Source organism: Cuculus canorus, chromosome 8 (genome assembly GCF_017976375.1).
Source record: "Cuculus canorus isolate bCucCan1 chromosome 8, bCucCan1.pri, whole genome shotgun sequence".
In the NCBI taxonomy this organism is placed as follows: Eukaryota; Metazoa; Chordata; class Aves; order Cuculiformes; family Cuculidae; genus Cuculus; species Cuculus canorus.
In genome coordinates, this window is record NC_071408.1 from 26,165,921 (window position 1) to 26,183,960 (window position 18,040).

Sequence of the window (18,040 nt, forward strand, 5' to 3'; positions counted from 1 at the left end):
GAAGATCTCCATGAGAAGGTGCAGAATAATCAGCTTCTTGCTGTCGAGGTCACTCCAGCTGGAGCGGCAGGTGAAAGCCCCCTTTGGCCGCAAGACACTGAAACAATTGTCTGATGAAGCGATGATTTAGATTAGATATTAGGAAGAAATGTTTTATTGTAAGGGTGGTGAGGCACTGGCAGAGGTTGTCCAGAGAAGTCTTGGATGCCCCATACCTGGAGCAGTCAAGACCAGGTTGGATGAGGCTTTGAGCAGCCTGACCTAGCGGAAGGTGTCCCTGCCCATGGCAAGGGGGTTGGAACAGGATTATCTTTAAGGATCTTTCCAACCCAAACCATTCTATGATTCTATGATTCTATGATTTTATGATTCTATGATTCTATGATTCTATGATTCTACGATGGGAAAGACCTGATCAGAGAGCTTGTCTTTGAAGGCAGCAGTGCAGGATAAATTTGACCATTCTTAAATGACTGGGGCTTTCCTCCAGTTCTGGGAATGTTTCTGTTCTTTTGATGGAAGACTTATTCCCTTTTCCTGGGCAAGCAATCCAGGGTGGGCTGTGCTCAAGAAGATGGCAGAGATACTTTTACAAAGCTCATTCCTCTATGTTGTTGATCCCTCAGGGTTATTCTGAACGTATCTTAGATGGTGAAACTTCTGTTTGAGCTAGAAATAGCTAGTGATGTCAAGGACTTTCCATCTTCTCCTAATTCAATACCTGATGAAGCTGAAAGGAAAAAAAATAAAATTCTGAATTTATTTTTTCCCAAAGTAACCTGATAATGAAGTTCTTGAAAAATAGTCAAATTCTATTTTAGATTGTCAGCCTCTACCAACATGACTTCCTAGTTTCTTTTCCCACCTGTAGAAATATTGGTGAGGAAAAAAGATAGTAAGGGAAAAGACATCAGGAAGGAAAAGCAAGTGCATTTGTAATAATGATTAATAACTTTTCTGATATTCTCAAGAAATGTGACTTTCTCTTAAACCAGGCAGAGAGCGAGGAAAAGTGGGAATACAGGCAGAGCCTGAGAATACCTCTGCCAGAAGTGCTTTTAATTCTAATTTTTTTGACCCGGTTCCACCAGTGCCTCCATGGACCCTATGATCACATGCAGCCATTGCTACTTGTTTCCACAATAAGGGAGATATTAATCACCAGATTTCCTTTTTTTTCACTGCAGTTACAGCTTTGCTTTGAATATTAAAAACCCTGCGGATGAGAGGAGTCTGCGACCTTCAAGGCCACCAGATAGCTCAGTGAATTCCTGCTTCCACCAAGAGGGAAATGAACAGATCAGCTATGACCATGTCCTTGCACGTGGTTATCTGCAATTAAGACCTGATTTCTCCCACTCTCAAAGTCAATGAGGTAAAATCATCCACCTGCTTAACCTGGAACCCAAACTTGCAGGAAGTTCAAGGTGATGTTTTGGCCTTAAAGACCATGTCCTAAAGTTATCAAGAGGTTTGTTCCAGAAAAATACAATGTGAGGGGAAAAATAAGATTTGAAAGAGCTCCAGAGCTCAGTATTAACTGCATATGTGGCATTTTGATCCATTTCCATAAAGCATAACATAATATTTGCTAAAGAAGGAGGAGGAGGAAGGGGAAAAAAAAGGCCACAGTTAATATTCTCCTTCAGATCCCCCATTTGCTGATTACTCTGCAAGCTGTGTAATTGGGTGTCTCTGGCAATATGATGAAATGTGCCACAAACATCAAAAAACGGTGCTATATTAAATCTGCTTTTCATAATCTCTTCTCATTTCCCAGACCTGAGACATTTTATTCAATTTTTCCTGACTAAGTTGATATGTAAAGCCATATAAACATATCAATGCAAATAAATACATATATATTTTTCAAATGCTCATCAAAATGCACTCATTACAAAGATTTGCATCAAGGCTCTCTCACATCACTGTTAGCCAAAGAAACTCATTTTTTTTAAACGTTGCATTATTTTAAAGAACAGTTTATGGAGCTACAGGCTACTTCTTTGTATTGCATTAACAAATCCAACTCTATCTATCATGTTTCAGCCTTATCTCACCTGATTAGAAAATCATTTCCCTATTTGCATTACGGGCAAAAATCTATGCAAAGTCACCATAATGTTATTCAAGCCCTGGAATAGCAGTGAAGATCCTATTACACACTGGGTTTGGCTCTGTTTTCAGGAGCTGCAAGTCCAGAAGGGACCATGCTGGTCTTTTATTTTAATCTGCTGCAAGGCACATGTCAGAGGAACCCATCTCACCTTCAACAAAGCAGATATTAATAATGCCTAAGTGGCTTAAATACCTGCAGCTTTTGTCCATATAGCACTTGAGGCTTTTGCATACATTTAACTTGGTGTCTTCGGGATTCGCAGCTCCTTTTTGGATGAAGACAGGCTTTTTGCTCAGTCCTGGGAAATTCTTCAGCTCCCTTCCTCCAGTGTCTCCCACCACCAGGTACAGTCAGTCCAGAATCCCCAGGCAAACGTGACAGCCCGATGGGGTGAAAGGAAGTCCCCGCTGTCAGACTGCAGCCAATACTTTGCTTTTTGCAGTTGATGAAGGAAAACACTTTCATTTCTGTAGGGGCAAGATAGCGTCTGAGTGCAGAAGCGGTAGGATTTCATCTTATCTACACTAGGCTTACCAGAGCCTGACAGGTGTTTAGCTGCTGGACTTCCACAGAAATCAACAGGCATCAGGGAAATAGTTTTCTCCAAGTCCTGATTCACCAAGGACCCATCCAGATGGTTCAGTCAAGACCTGTGATTAGTCCCAGTGTCACCTCCATGTTTCAGGGCTGGGAACAGGGTGTTTATATTGTGCCCTTGAAGCCCTAATACTGCTGCTTTTTCACAAACCTGTGCTCCCAGTTGTTTTCCTCTGGAAGCAAAGCAGTGCTGGGACAAGCCAAGTCCATTTCTTGGCCAGACCAGAGTGGCGAGGCTGGCAGACCTCCAGGCTTTCAGCAGCATACGCTCAGCAGCGTTTTGCAAATCACCTTCACAACAAGTGGTGAACAGAGAATGTAGAGACCTAAAGCAAAGTTAATTCATTGGTGGACAGAAGCAGAAAAGGTATCCAGTCCACCAGCAAGGCACGGATGTTCTTTAGCTTGGTTTTCTTTCAAACCCATTCTCTCTGCATTAGTAAAGCAAAATATCAGTGTGTTGGACTGCACCATATCCACAAAAACACACATGGGCAAACTCGTAAACAGGGGTGTGAGGCTATTATAATAAACATGGCAAAAGGACCAATAAAAGATAATGTTGGTAGGCTTTTTCATTTTCTTGGAGATCAGCCTTCCTCCTTATGTTTCTTTATAGGAATCAGCGGAAAAGCTCATCACATAATGACTGGTCCATTCCAAGATATGACTGAGAAGTCTGGTTAGGTTTATAACAGACAGCATAAAATTGAATAAACTGACATAAAATGCTCTGTGTTGGTCACACTGTCTGTCCAGAATTCCTTTCCACTCTATGGCACACTGTGACTGTCCAGGTCCTAATGCAGCCCACCCACAGTTTGCCAAGTCTCAAACCGTGGGGTTATTCCTCACACTGGGGAGAAACAGGGAGCTGAATGAACGAGCTCAGGGTCACTCCATCACCTGCAAAGCAAACTAAGGAGGTCCTGTTTGACAAAGTGTGTAATTATCTGGGAGAACTCCTTTCCACAGGACATTGGGATGCTAAAAAGTAAATGGCATTGGGCATGGGGAAGGGGTGTTACTGGAGCTATTCCATACGAAAAGATGCCCATGGTGTGGCCTGTATGGTCACACAAACAGCACAAAGCTCACGTGAGGCACCTGCTATTCCCAGACTGACTCTGAAGCTACCATTTCTGAACAGCAAACTTTATGCCACCTGTTACTGCAAAGACACCAGAAAGCACAGTTTAATCCCAAGTGCAATATTTATGTTGATTTCCCTATTATTTCTTTCTTATGGAGTAAATTAATAGGTCACGAGCACCACAAAGGTCCTGTGACTTAAGCCAAGTGGCCCATCTCAGGGGTTTGGTGGCCACAGGGTGGCTGCTGGGGACAGGAGACCATCTCTCTAAGGTGTCTGTGGTGTGCAGAAAAACAAGGCAGTTCTGAAGTTGGCTTAAAATTTCCAGGCGAGTCTCCACAGCTGCCCTGGGAAACACATGGGACAAACTGACAACCACTGTGTCACCCTAGAAAAACCTTTGCTGATAGATTTTCATGTGTATGATCTTGTTCTTTAGTTAAAAAACAAACTTTCCTACACCAAGATGAATCACTTGCCTGGTGGAAGCAGCTCAGCTCCCTTCAGCTTGTGGTTGTTGAAGGCAAAAAGCTACTCAGAAGTCACGTATCGACTTCGGTTTGGCTTCATGCCACCAAAAAAAAACCCTCATCTGACATCTCCTGTAGTCCAGCCTCATTCCTTCCCCAAGTAAAATGGGGAACCTCCTAATAAAAGTTTCTTGTGACTGCACTGTGGAGATCACTGAAGATGAAACTCTTCCCCTGAGACATCGCCTGATGTAGACTGACACATGTGCGGAATTAAGGACATATTTATTGCTGTGTCAAGAGAAGAGAGAAGCATCACATCTTCCTGAAGACCCATTCCGCTCCACCCCAGCCCTGTCCCCGCAGCTAAGCCATCCAACGTGTTTGCCTAACCTCCCTGTAACAGGCACCTTAAAGGCAAAATAGTCCTTCTGATCCACTCTGAAACATGAGATATTTCTCAAACCCTCAATAATATCTTAATTTCCTCTCCTTGCTCTCCACGCTGGAGATGATTACTCAGGCAGGAATTTTCTGAAGACAAAAAAAAAATTACATTAGTGGGGAACAATGGAGGGGAGACCTGGTGGAGCAGAAGAAGTGAATTAGTTTTACCTCCAGAGGCACCCACAGAGAAAAGAAAGGTGTCTGAGTTGCCTCAAAGTAATTCTTCTTTGCACAAAGCTCCTCTAACCAGCTTAAAGAGAGACAAGAGATGAGCTTTTGATTTCAGCCCCATTTCTCCAATTTTGCTTGTTTGCTTTGCTTCCACCTGCGTTTTTAAGTCCCTCCACCTCCCAGGATGTTTGCAGGGCTATGTTACCTGCAGGAATGTGTCACATCTCCATCAGTTCTCAGCACCAGCGTGAGGGCTAGGAAGGGGCTTCACATCTGCCTCGCATTCCTGCAGCTTTCAGCAAAGTTAAGGGAAGAGGGATAAGAAAAGAAAAGCATCAACTGAGATGAAATTGCTGCATTTTCAGAATCAGAATTTAAGGGCAAATTAATGTAGAGTACCCAAAACCAGCACAGGGGGTAAGCAAGGGGAGGTGGGAAGGCAGGGCAATGAGAAGAGCTTTCCACATAGGGAATCTGGAAGGGCTGCTATCCTAAACAGCTGGAACTTCTTGTAACCAGTTTTTAGGTCCAAACAGGTTATCATTTATTTTTTTTCCCCACTTCATTTTTAACAGAAAAATACAAACGTTTCTTTTCAGCACTAAGCAGAACCTTGCTAGCGGGCCAATTCTATCTTATTTTTATTTCCCAACGATACCTGCAAAAATCACTGCGCTTCTGCCGAAACAAATAACCCGCTTTTCGTTTACCTTTATGTGAAAAAAAATGTTAAAGTTAAGCCCTCAGTGCCTGAATCATAACCTCGGCTCAGCCCTTCCAATTAGTCTTTAAAACTCCTCTTTTTGACATGTGTCTGGGGGGATAAGGGGCTCCTATCTGACGAACTTTCAGACTGCCAGGCTGAAGGAAAACGAGCACAGCTCTCTTTTTCTTGAGGATGAAGTGGAACACACACCAGTCAGGACGTCCAGTACATTGAAAAATTCCTGTGCTGTCACGCTTAACTAATAAATTGTTGAGCTATGTAAACAGGGCCGGGGACGCTATTTATTTATTTATTTGTTTAAAAAAGGGAAAAAAAAAAGGGTGGCTTGCCCGCAGGTTGCTTGCCAAATGCATGTCAAACGGTGCGGGAAGGAAAAATCAACAACAAAGGAGTTTAAAGACAAAATATTAAGAACCCCAAATTGGGTGAAAATTGCTTTCTGACAGATATCACCTATTGCAAACGAGACAGAAATACAAGTAATCTTGTAAAATGAAAGCCAAGGACAGACTTGTACCTGCCTTAGATGAATAAGTATCCCATTATCTTGAAGAATGAGGGCCCCGGGCTGTGATTATGCCACTATTGTATTCTAAACAGCATGGTTTGTCAAATGGAATAAATCCTAGCAAAATCAAATAAAAAAAGGGATCCAATTTGAAGGCCAGCACACAATTTATTATGTTGTTTAATGTCGCCCTCTCGATGTTACTGATTATTGGGCAAATAGTGCCGTGTTTAAGCATGTGTTTAGAGTTGCCTGTCCCCCTTGCAGACTCCCCGCTGTCACCCTCACTGTCACCCAGCGCCGGGGAACACTTTGCTGCCACTGGTAGCCATCACCAAGCCCATCAGCCTTAGCCAGGATGGCTATGGTACAGGCCAGCACCACGGGGAAAGAAACTCAATATTTGGGTTTCTATTTGGACAAGTCTTGAGGTTACTTCGAGTGATGCAATGAAGAGCGCTTTGCACCATCTTGGTGGTGTCAAACCAACCGGGAGATAATGGCAGACAGTTGCATCATAAATTTGTGAGGTAGAAGCAAATTTCTCACCAATCTTCTTCTCTTTTATGGATTTGTGGTAACAGCCCATCTCCTAGACTTTCTTGAAAAGGTTTCTGCTCTTTCAAAGGTACCGTCCCTTGTTTCGTGATGTCTCAACCTTGGTTAAAAAAAAGAAATAAAGTAGATTAAAAGGGCCAAACAGATTATACACATTATCAGGTGCTTTAGTACACATACTTCATATTGCCCTATCTGCTTGAGTCACAGGACATGAAGCTGCCCTTGCACAAGGTGGAGGCAACGCTGCACCATTTGAATGATGAGGATTAAGAAGCCAGATCTAGTCCTGCTTTGCATTCACTTGGCTTCCAAAAGTTGTGTTGTTTCCCTGGAAAATCGCTCGGAGAGCTGCCACCAGTGCCTCCCAGCTACACTCAGCAGTGGGTGGTCAGGAAAAGCTGGTACAACCACAGACAAATGCAAAGGGAGGAAAGGAGCAGGCTCGCTGCTCTCGGGCGTGCCCTTGGGGAGCAGTTTGCTGAAGAAGGAGCATTAAGGTTGTTCCCATACCTTCGCTTATCTCGATAGAGTTACAGCAATTTCTTGACATGGCTTTGACAGTGCTCTGTATTCCCCAGCTGTGCGGGCAAGCAAACACCACCATCATTATTTGGCATAATCAATTCATCAGGATTTCATTTGTATCAACCCTCGAGTTCTGTAAAAAACTGACCCAGGAGCAGAATGGGAGAAGCAAGATGTGAGTGATACATGTAGATGTTGAGCACAGAGCATCTTTTGCCCATAAAGCCCTTGTGATTCTCCTTTCTGCTCCCATAATGCCATCTTCTTGTGCTTCCCTTGAATAGGGCGTGATTGTTCATATCCTGGTACTTTACATGACTGAGGATTATTGGAAACATGAGTTTTAAGCGTGAAAATAAAGCAGTTTGTCAGCTCCTTGGGGCAGGAGCTCTTATGGCATACAAGTAGATTGCACTCACACAACAAGGGCTGAATGTAGCAGGGAGCAACGTGACAAAGTCCAGGAGTAATAGCAAGGAATGATGGATTTAAAGAGTCAAAAAAAAAAGCAGGCACATTTTATTTAGGCAAAGTTCCAATTGACATCAATAAGAACTATAGAATGCAGCCTCACAGTTTGACTTGAAAACATTGTTTGTTAAGGACTATGAAAAACAGAGTAATTTAAAAAATCTAATTTATTTTACATCATTTTGTGTGGGCTATTTAACTTTCCTGAACCTCATTGCTTTTGGATTTGGTAATTTCATTTACTCCCTGTTTCACTCAAGTTTCACAGTACAGCCAACCATAAACATCAAGAAAGTTACTCTCGAGCCCCCACAATAATTAATGAGATTTTGTCATGCAGATAAAGGACTCCTTGACTTCAGTATTCGGCTGTCAAATTTCTGTAAACCACAAGGGAGAAACTCATTTAAAAGTCAAGATGCTTTCATATTCACAGGGCTGCAGGAGCTGGGTTTTAACCCCTTTGGCTTTCACACCCCTTCGTTCCCCCTTTATTGCAAACTCTGAGGAAATAGTTTGTCTTGCTGGATTTCTATTGCTTCTGCTGAACACTGGTTAGTCAACAGCTTTCTTGACAAAGTTTTCCTGATACTTTAAAACAGGCAAGGGCTACAGAAAAATGCAGTCCTCATTACAGAACAGCTACATGTAGTCATGAACCAGAAAGCTAATTTATTCCTTTCCTCAGCTATTTTGATCAGCCCGGGAATGATATTACCTGCAAGACTTCCTTTTCCAGCGCAAACCAGAAATGATGGCAAGGCTTCTGTTTGCTTTGTGCAGAACGCGAAAAACATTCCACATCCGCATATTCTAAATACATCAGTGAAACGAAACCCAGTTTTCCCTAGAAGAATCTGAATATTTTACCAGAAGCAGTTGGTTTCTACTGGAACGTTTATGTTAGAGAGAACTCAGGTGGGTCCATCTGTTGTGTTGCAGGTTGGGAAAGGTGAGGACACTGGACCCTTCAAAATCTTCTGCATTATAAAGTCCTAACCTATAAAAAAGACAGAAGCATCCTACAGGTGGAAATATAAAAGCCCATATGCCCTTAACTTTCTGAAATGAGCACACAACTATTTCCCAGAGAAATTTAATACTACTTGATCCCATTGCCCAGGCAAGCTCATTGTAGTTGTATTTTTGGTTTATATGAAAGTAGCTTCAAACGTTTTCCAAACTTCTTCTCTTTCAGAAGTATTTATGCCTCTGTTGGTTTTCAAAACATATCTTCCCCCCCCCTTCCTTATTTCCAGATTTTTCTGTTTTTCTGGAACTTCTGTTTCCTATCATCTGGAATATTCAGAAACAAGTCCCAAATATTTCCAATTAAGTTCCCGCCAGGATACCAACCCCACCTAAAACAACAACAAAAATGCTCAATGAAAGCCTTGAAATCCCATGGGGAGGGGGGAAAGAAATTAAGCTTGGGCTAAGAGAATACTCTCCCCCTAATATAGAGGTTTGTACCTTAAAATCTTCCACTCGCTTCAGCATTAACCATTATTGCTTTTCTTTTTCTCCCCAAGCAACCAGTTTTCCTGCCCACAACACCCGCAGCAACCCCCTGACCCCCTCTCCCAGCTTCTGCGCCATGGGGAGAAGCTCGTAAGAGCCCACCTCCCCATTCAGGGTGATGATTATGCTTTCCCCGCCACTCTGAAAGCCCTGTGCAGCGGGGAGAGAAAGAGGGGAGAAGAATCCAAAGGCATTCTGGCACCCTGGCCCGATAAGAAACTTTAACCCTATTCAGTGGCTGACAACCGCTTGTAGAATATGATCTTAATCCTGTTTCTAACATTCTTTCGCCCTTCGGCCGCCCTATTCCAGGCTGTATTCTTCTAACTGTCGCTTTAGCAAATCCCCCAAATAGAATTACTGGGGGGAGATAAACATCAAAGGGAAATTCAAGAAATCTACAGTAGGTTCACACAGTAGGGGAACGAGAGGCAGGTGGGGGCCAGTGGAAAGGGCTGTCTCTCCTCTTGCCCTGCGTCCTTTTTCTGGTTGCATTCCTCAGGGCTGCCTCCCTGGCTCTCCGCAGAGCAGCCCCACAAACGCGCTCAGCAGAGAGCTATTTTTAGTATTTATTTTTTATCCTGCTTGATGGTTTTGTTTTTTTTCTTCCTAGGACGGTGAGAGCCTGGTGATGCAAGGCGCTGTACATAGCCATTGTGTGTAAAAATAACCCTTTCCCCTGAGAGATGCGTCACCTAAATGGAGAAGATGGAGGTGTAAGAAGGTGAGGACTTTTTCCAGTTATGAAGCAGAAACAGGGAGACATTGAGAGACTCGCCCAGCAGCACACAAGAAGTCTGCTGTTGAAATTAAATGAGTGAAAATAGTTCGGGAGCTCCTAGTAATTCCCAACAGAAGTAGAGGGCTTCAGCACGGAGAGACATGTAAGTCCCACAGCTTGCCCTGAAGAGCTTCCCAGCATTGGTTACCAACTCCTGCATGGAAGGAGCCTCTATTGGAGCCCAAGAGGAGCATTTACATTTTAAACACAGACCCCTCAACTGTGAGTCTCCTCTGCAGTGTAATTATAACAGCACCATGTGCTGCACCTCCAAGGCTAAGGAAGTGGTGGAACTCTGAGGCAAACACCATTTCATAGAATCGTAGAATCATAGTTAGGGTTGGAAGGGACCTTAAAGGTCATCTAGTTCCAACCCCCCTGCCATGGGCAAGGACATCCTACTAAATCAGGCTGACCAAGGCCCCACGGGTCTTTCCTCCATCCTGCCTCATTTCAGTGCCCTAAAACCAGGGACTTGCTTTCAGCTTTCTGTATAGTTGATGAAGAAGGATGGGCTCCTTCCAACCTCAGATGCTGTCTAGTACGACCAAGGTGAGGTATGGGACAGATACTCTGCAAAGACCCCTTCTAATAAATTATTGCTCTAAATACTGTGATTAAAGAGGAACTGCCTCACAAGGCACAGGCAATTTGGGTCATTAAAGACAGTGCAGATAATTCAGAGAGTTGTTATCCCCAGCACTGCAAAAGCATCCCCAATCAACTCTCCCAGCTTCCCCATCTTTCATGGCTCTGATTCACAGTTGTTTTCACACTGGCTCCATCAATGCTTTCCTCCAAGCCCTTCCTTCCCTGCAGCTGACTACTGCTTCAAGAAGGGCAGAAAGATGATGAAGCCAATCTTTTCCTCTATAAGATGATGGCATGACGAGGGACAAAAGCCGCCCCTTGCAGCTTGGGAGATTTGGACTGAACATTAGGAATTCCTGACCATGACAGTGGCACAGCCCTGGGGTATGGATCACAGAATCATAAAATCATAGAATCATTGAGGCTGGAAAACACCTCTAAGATCATCCAGTCCAAGCATCAGTCCAGCACCACCATGCCTACTAAACCATGTTCCAGAGTGCCATGTCTACGTGCTTTTTGAACACCTCCAGGAATGGAGACTCCACCACTTCCCTAGGCAGCCTGTTCTAGTACTTCGTCACTCTTTCAGCAAAGAATTTTTTCTAATATCCAATCTAAACCTCCCTTGGTGCATCTTGAGGACATTTCCTCTCATTCTGTCACTTGTTACTTGGGAGAAGAGACCAGCACCCACCTTGCTACAACCTTCCTTCATCCTTGGAGGATTTCAAAGATTGGCTAGACATAGTCATGGCCAGCCTGACTCAATGTTGGCAGCAGCCTTGCTCCAGGCAGGAGGTGGGTCTGAAGAGCCTAGAGATGTCCCAGCACTACCAAACTTCCTTCTTTGTTGCTAAATGTTTAAAAAGCAGGTTTATTCTGAAAAAAAAACCTGTTGCAAGAAGAGTACTCTGAGACTCTGTAGAAGCTTCCTGGAAGTAAAAATCTCATCAGCTATAAGAGAATAGAATTCTAAAAATAGAACTCCCACCACCCACACTAAAGGATTAGCTTTCAGTTAAGAAACAAGGCAGCCTTGACCTTGAGCAAGTCAAAGATGCCCGTCTCGCTGCTGTTGTCTCTGCTACCCCATTATATGTGGTTTGGAGAAAAGGCTTCACATTCTTGGTTCTGGTTTTCCTGTTTGTCAAAGGAGGCTGAATATCATTGTACATTCATTGATACTCTAGTTTCACAGCTCATCAGATTTATCCCAGACCCCAAGAGCTCAGTTGGATTGCAATGGATCATCACATGTTATAAGGGGATGAGCTATGGCAGAGTGTTTACAACCTTTTTCTCTTGCAATCACAAGCCAAAACCTGTTTCAGTCACTGCAGAAAACCCTTGAATATAACACACTGATAAAGAGGGCCACCTTACAACAGTTATTACACTTCCTTTTAATGCATTTTGTGGTTTTGGCACCTGGCCTCTGCAGAGAAAGCTGCATGGAGGGAGGAAACATGTTCCATATTTTCATCACATTCAGCAAGAGAGAAAAATCACAAGAGAGTGCCATTTTCAGCCTACACAACTGCTGCCATAGATTTTTAATATAACTCCTTGATTTAAGCCACACAATATCCATGAAGTGTTTCACAACCATGAACAGCCCTAATAGAACACGTAGGATGTGCAGATGCATCTTTTACTTATCTCCAGTTAGACCTGAGATGGAACAGATGTCTATTTTTGACCACCACTTCAAGACAGATGTGCATGAGCTAGAAAAAGTCCAGAGAAAAATGATGAGAATAACTGGAAAAGAGCATCCATTAAAAAAAAAAGGAAAAAAAATTAAGACTATTGGTGTTGTGTAAACTGGAGAGAGAAAAGCAAAAGGGGTTTTAAATATACACCTGCTTTCGCTACATGAAGGGCTGTTCTAGAGCAAGAACCAGATCCTTCACTAAGTCCTCAGAAAACAGAGCAAGTCCCAGGCTAAAAAATACATTCTTTGAATTTTGCTGCTCAGGGTATATTTGGGGCTTTATGCCCTGTGAGATGTTCTTAGGTCTCGTGTCTCTTTAGGATACACTTTCTCTCCCACATCATTTGATATTTTGGGAATGGTTATTTACTTCTTACACTTTGTGTGGCCTGAGCTATTGCTAGACCGATCCCAAAACCTCTGTTCCAGCTTCACAGTCTGGTCTGTCACGCTGCACATCACAAGCCAAAGGACTTTGGTGAATTAACTCTCTCTTGAAACAGGGAATCCATCCTCCAGTCTGAAGTCTGCCAACAACGAAGTAACCCTCACCTCACCTTCAGCAAACAGTTACTACAGCTAATTACCTTCACAGTCCATGTTAATCTTGCTATGAGATCCTGTCTCATCCTAAGGCTCATACCTCCTTCTCGGGTTGCTTGAGAATTCATCCCTGATTGCTGATGGCATCCATGGTCCTTTTGATTACGAAAAGCTCAGCTAGATCAGTTGCACAGGGAGACTTAAGTGTTTCCAAGACCGTAATGAAAATTCCTTTCTGTAGAAACTGTGACCCAGACATGAAACCCAACCCTCAGCAGGAGACTTCTAATTTCATAGGAAACAAAAGGCAAGAACACTAAAAAAATCCTGTCACTCTCTTGGACAATGGGGAGTTATCATTCAGGTGTGAAGTGTTCCATCAGCCTCCACACATTGGTTTACTTAGGGATGTTTCTTTGGGTTTTATTTTAAATCATCAGAATGGGTTTAAGAAAGCTTTATGTCTGCCTTGTCTGGATAATGGGACAAGTGAAGCGTTGGGCAATTTTCAGCATCCAAGGCTCCTTTTTTGTTTCATCCTGAAGATGTTTATTTGGATTTGAGGACTAGTTTGTTGATTTGGGAGATGGGGTGCTGACCACACATCGCTCACCTAGATGGTGCCTCCAGGCAGAGAAAACAACTAAAGGGGCACATCCTATTCATAGAGGTGGGGTATTCAGCCACCTCTACCTTTAACTCCATTTGTCGTTTATCTGATAGCAATAACATTCACCAGAGACCACTCTATAGATCCAAGAAGTGCCCCCATGCTTGGCTTGATGTCAAGATGTATTAGCCCAACACCAAAGCTTCCATCAAATGCAAAAGAATAAAGATATATGGGTATAAATTTTTATCTGTTTTCACCCAAAACAATTTTAGCTCTGATTTACAGTTAAGTAGAAAAATATTCCCACAAAGTCTGTGCCTAAGGAAAAGATAGCCCATAGGAATCATCATCTCCACCCCTATGGGTTACCATGAGCTTAACAGAGACCAAGAGAAACCAGAAAAGGGGCACAGTGGAATAGTTCTCATATCAACACTGCAGCTTTGTGATTTTGAGTCCCAACTAACCTTTTATTCCATTAATTTGCCTAGTAACCTCTGCTATGCCCCTTCTCAAGTGGGCAAGCAAGAATGCATCTGCATTCAAAGTGCTGTAGAAACAGGTTACAAATTTGGGCATCCATTTGTGCTCCCCATTCCCCAGGGAAAAGGGTTGAAGAGGAGAATTCATAGAATGGTTTGGGTTGGAAGGGCCTTTAAAGCCCATCTAGTTCCACTTCGCCTGCCATGGGCAGGGACACCTTCCACTACACCAGGTTGCTCAAAGCTCCATCCAACCTGGCCTTGAACACCTCCAGGGATGGGGTATCCATGATTTCTCTGGGCAACCTGGACCAGTATCTCACCACCCTCACAGTAAAAAATTTCAGATTTGTGGGCTGCAAAGCGCCACATGCTGCACAATGTGATAACAGTTGCAAGGATGACCTCTTGCCGGGGAGGCTTTCACTCTTTCTCCATGCCAGACAATTGCAAAATCAGCTTCTGGAAAGACTCTGCTTCTAATTTATTTCTCCTGAGCCTATCCATGCTTCCCCCCACTAACCTTGCCAAATTTTAGTTCATTCTTAGAACACTTCCAATTAAATGGCTTTTCAATCAGTTTGATCACAAAGTGCTCTTGCCAGAAGTGTGGCACACCCGTGAAATCAGGAATTTCCTGCAGGACAGCTACTTTCTGAAAAAAAAAAAAAAAAATTGGATTTTCTCTTGGAAAACAAACAGCTCAAAACCAGAACTCTTCAGCCTTGTAGCCAACATTTTCCTTTTTATTTCTTCCAGAATGTGGAGTAGATTCTTGACCTCCCCCTAAAATTTTGTTCTCTAACAAAATATTTCGTGGATAAAAAGCAAACCAAAAGCACTCTGCTCTGGCTCAGAATTCAAACAGGCAGGAATTTTCACACAGCCCAGACCTGGGGCTTGGAAAGGCTCTGGCTTCTTGGCAAAGCCCATTCAGTAAAGTAGCTCAGAGTGCCCACATTTGTCCAAGGCACACCTCCAATCTGAGGAGGCTAACCTTGTTTGAATAATTTCTAATATAGATCTGATGAGGCTTTCTTTTCCAGTAAATACTTAATTTTTGTTAGCAGCAACTGTCTGAGAAACATACTTTCAGGGTTAGTTCTTCCCCCCCTTTCTCAGCCTCTTGAGGACCAAGTAATGATTTTATGTGCACCGTGTTTTTTTTCCCTTGTTTGACACTCACCAGTACAGAGGATTGGTGTGATTTATCCGAGCAACAAGGGCAAACTCGGTGTTTATTCACCGAACTGATTGCTGAGAGATAGAAGAGTCAGACTATGCTCTCCTCTTCTCCTAACACGGAGAGATTAGATGGGAAAGCCAGATAGCCTGGCTCTGGAAGCAAGCAAATGAGCAACCCTAAATACCTTCCTAGACCCGGTGACCGTAAGTCCTTGGCGGCGACTGGTCCGTGTGGGATAATGCCAGGAATAGGCATATTAAGCACATGAATGTCAAGTCCTAATTCATCTCTTTAATGTTGTACAGTAGCAGGACTGTACCCCCCTGCTGTGGTGTAATTTCACGCCGAGGAGTCTGATGGGGCTTCCTGCGGACTGATCCTTTATGGATCAGAAAACTCACTTTCTCTTTGTGTTAGAGGGCCTGGAGATTATCTTATTAACCACCTCCACGCCAGAGCAGATTAAGAACCGGGCTCTGCCTCCTCTGAGGACTCCTTTTAGAACTTGTTTTTCACGTCACAGAGGTGAAGAACATTAAACACTCACGGCTTTACCAGTGGGTTTCACACCAGCGGGTTTCAGACTTATGTAGGCAGATTTGCTCTTTTGCTTTTTCTGGTCTCAGATGCAACGCAGGCCTTGCTTGAACCCTAAATCAGTTTAAGCAGCTAGGTGCATCCACATTAGGGCTCCTGCATACCCTTTCCAGGTTCTTCACTTCTCTCCTTTCTCCAAAAGGAGCAATGTTTAAACTACTTCAAAGCAATGCCCTGCAGGTTCCACCAGCCCCAAAGCTGCCAGCTTGACTGCAGGAGGGGTTCCACCTCGGGTGCTACATTCTGGGGGACCTGGCCAGTTGGAGGAAGGTCATCATCTTTTTCACCATCTCAGTCTACCAAACTGGCACTCCTGCATTGACTTCACAAACATCTCCAGACCATGCCATAGGGACAGCAAGATGTGGCAATGACCGGTTAGGGTGTTCCTGTATCCTCTAAAGGTGCCGGGCACTGCTCACAGGTCAGGAAAGGGCTGCAGGAGGGAAGGCAGAAACTGAATGTATTCTCAGACACTCCTCAGGATGGGGGATTTTCCAATTTGAGGAGACAAAAGCCTTCTGCTTTCACCACTAGACCATGGCTGCCTCCTCAAATGATGTCAGAGGGCCACCCTGTAGCCATGTCCCAGCGTGTAACAGGGGATGATAGTTTATAATCTCATTTTCTGGGCTGGCTGCCCTTCTGGTGCCCCTCATGCTCCATGTAAATCATCTGGAGTCTGATTTCTTTGGGTCACAGGGCTCTTCCCTCGTCTGCTTCTAATAAGCTTCTGGCCGAGCAGGGGCGTTGTTGGTGAAGACAGGCCTAGGACAGTCCCACAAAATAACCTGCAATTCAGTCTTTATTGGATGAAAAGCTGCAGCTAGGGCCAGGCTCCCATTCACAGGCAGTTTCAGCAGATTGGGAGGGGCTCTGGCACACTTGTGTCTCCTGTTCCATGTCTATGTGCCTTCCCATCCACCAGCACTGTTTCCTGAATCAGGGTCATCCCACGCCTTTGTTGCTTCACCTCATGCACTTAAAAAACCCAGATCAACACAGCCCTCAGTGTGTGTCAATCATTTTTAGGCTATTGCTCATATATGCTCTTGTTGTGCCGAGCTACAGACTCAGTGGCAAGTTTCGCAGCCAGCAACAGCCTTTTTGCAGCTGAAGACAACCAACCTGCTTTTTATCTGCAGAAAATAGCATCTCCTGGGTCTTATCATGTCAAATTATTTAATGGCTCTCCAAGGATTATAGTACTTCCCTGTCTGTAGGTCCATGTAAATCTCTTCCCAGCTGCTATCCTCCCGCATTGCTGAGCACCCCAGCTTGCAAAGCAGAGCCACAAACTACAGCCTGGCTGTCCGGATGGGATAAGAGTGGTCCCTTGCATCACTGGAGGCGGAGGGGGTCATGAGCATTCTCCCAGGTCCCCGGCTCTTCTCCTCCAACACCGGCCACTTGTTCCCTGGGAGGGTGCAGGACAGCAGGATTCTGGCCTAGGAAGAAAAGTCCCGTTGTCCTGCTGGAGCACACAGCAGCATCCCAGCAGGATCCCAGGAGGTGAGGCAGATGTTGAGCCTGCAGCCAACCTCTGCCGCGAAACAATGAAGCACAGAAAATACCATGCCCTCAGATTTCCGAGCACCTGGCCCTCCTCTTATTTAGAAGAGGAGAGAAACCCATCAATCCTGTTTGCATTAGAGCCTCCTCCCTGGGAAAGCGGCTGTGCTGGGACCCAGCACGCTGCACAAAGCTGCAGCACCTGCAGGAGAGCGCAGGGCAGGAGTGCAGCCAGCACCTGCCTCTCCCTCTGCCGCGGTCCGTGCCATGGCAGCACGGTCAGAAAAATAGAACTTGTTAGAAGAAGTTAAAGACTGTTTTTAAGAATTTGATCATTTATAGGGTGGCTGGGTTTTCTTTTTTAATGCAGGGAGAATAGTGATGGATCTGTTATTTTAATTGAAGTATTATTCATGTTCTTAAATTATTTTTCAATAAGGGAGGAAACACACCCCTCTGCTCTACCCAAGCTTCACTTTAAAGTATAACAATATGGCAAATGGGCAGAAGTGAGGAACCTCTTCTCAGATTCTTCAAGAGAAAATGTGTAACCTGAAACCCTTTTTTAATCTGACAATTAATTCTTGCCCGTGTAAGCTGAGTCAGGTTTGGCTTGGGCTTGGGGCTTTTAGGCTCTTTCCAGCCAAACCTATGAGGGTTGTGGGAAAGGGCTTATGAAGGCAATAGAGGAAGATATTTGAGGCCGTGTAGTTCCTGAGATCTCACTAGATGGGAAGCACAGCCGCAGAAGCAGAACTGAAGCCATCAATAGCAGAGATCACTGCAGGTTGCAGGTGAAGCAACCTAG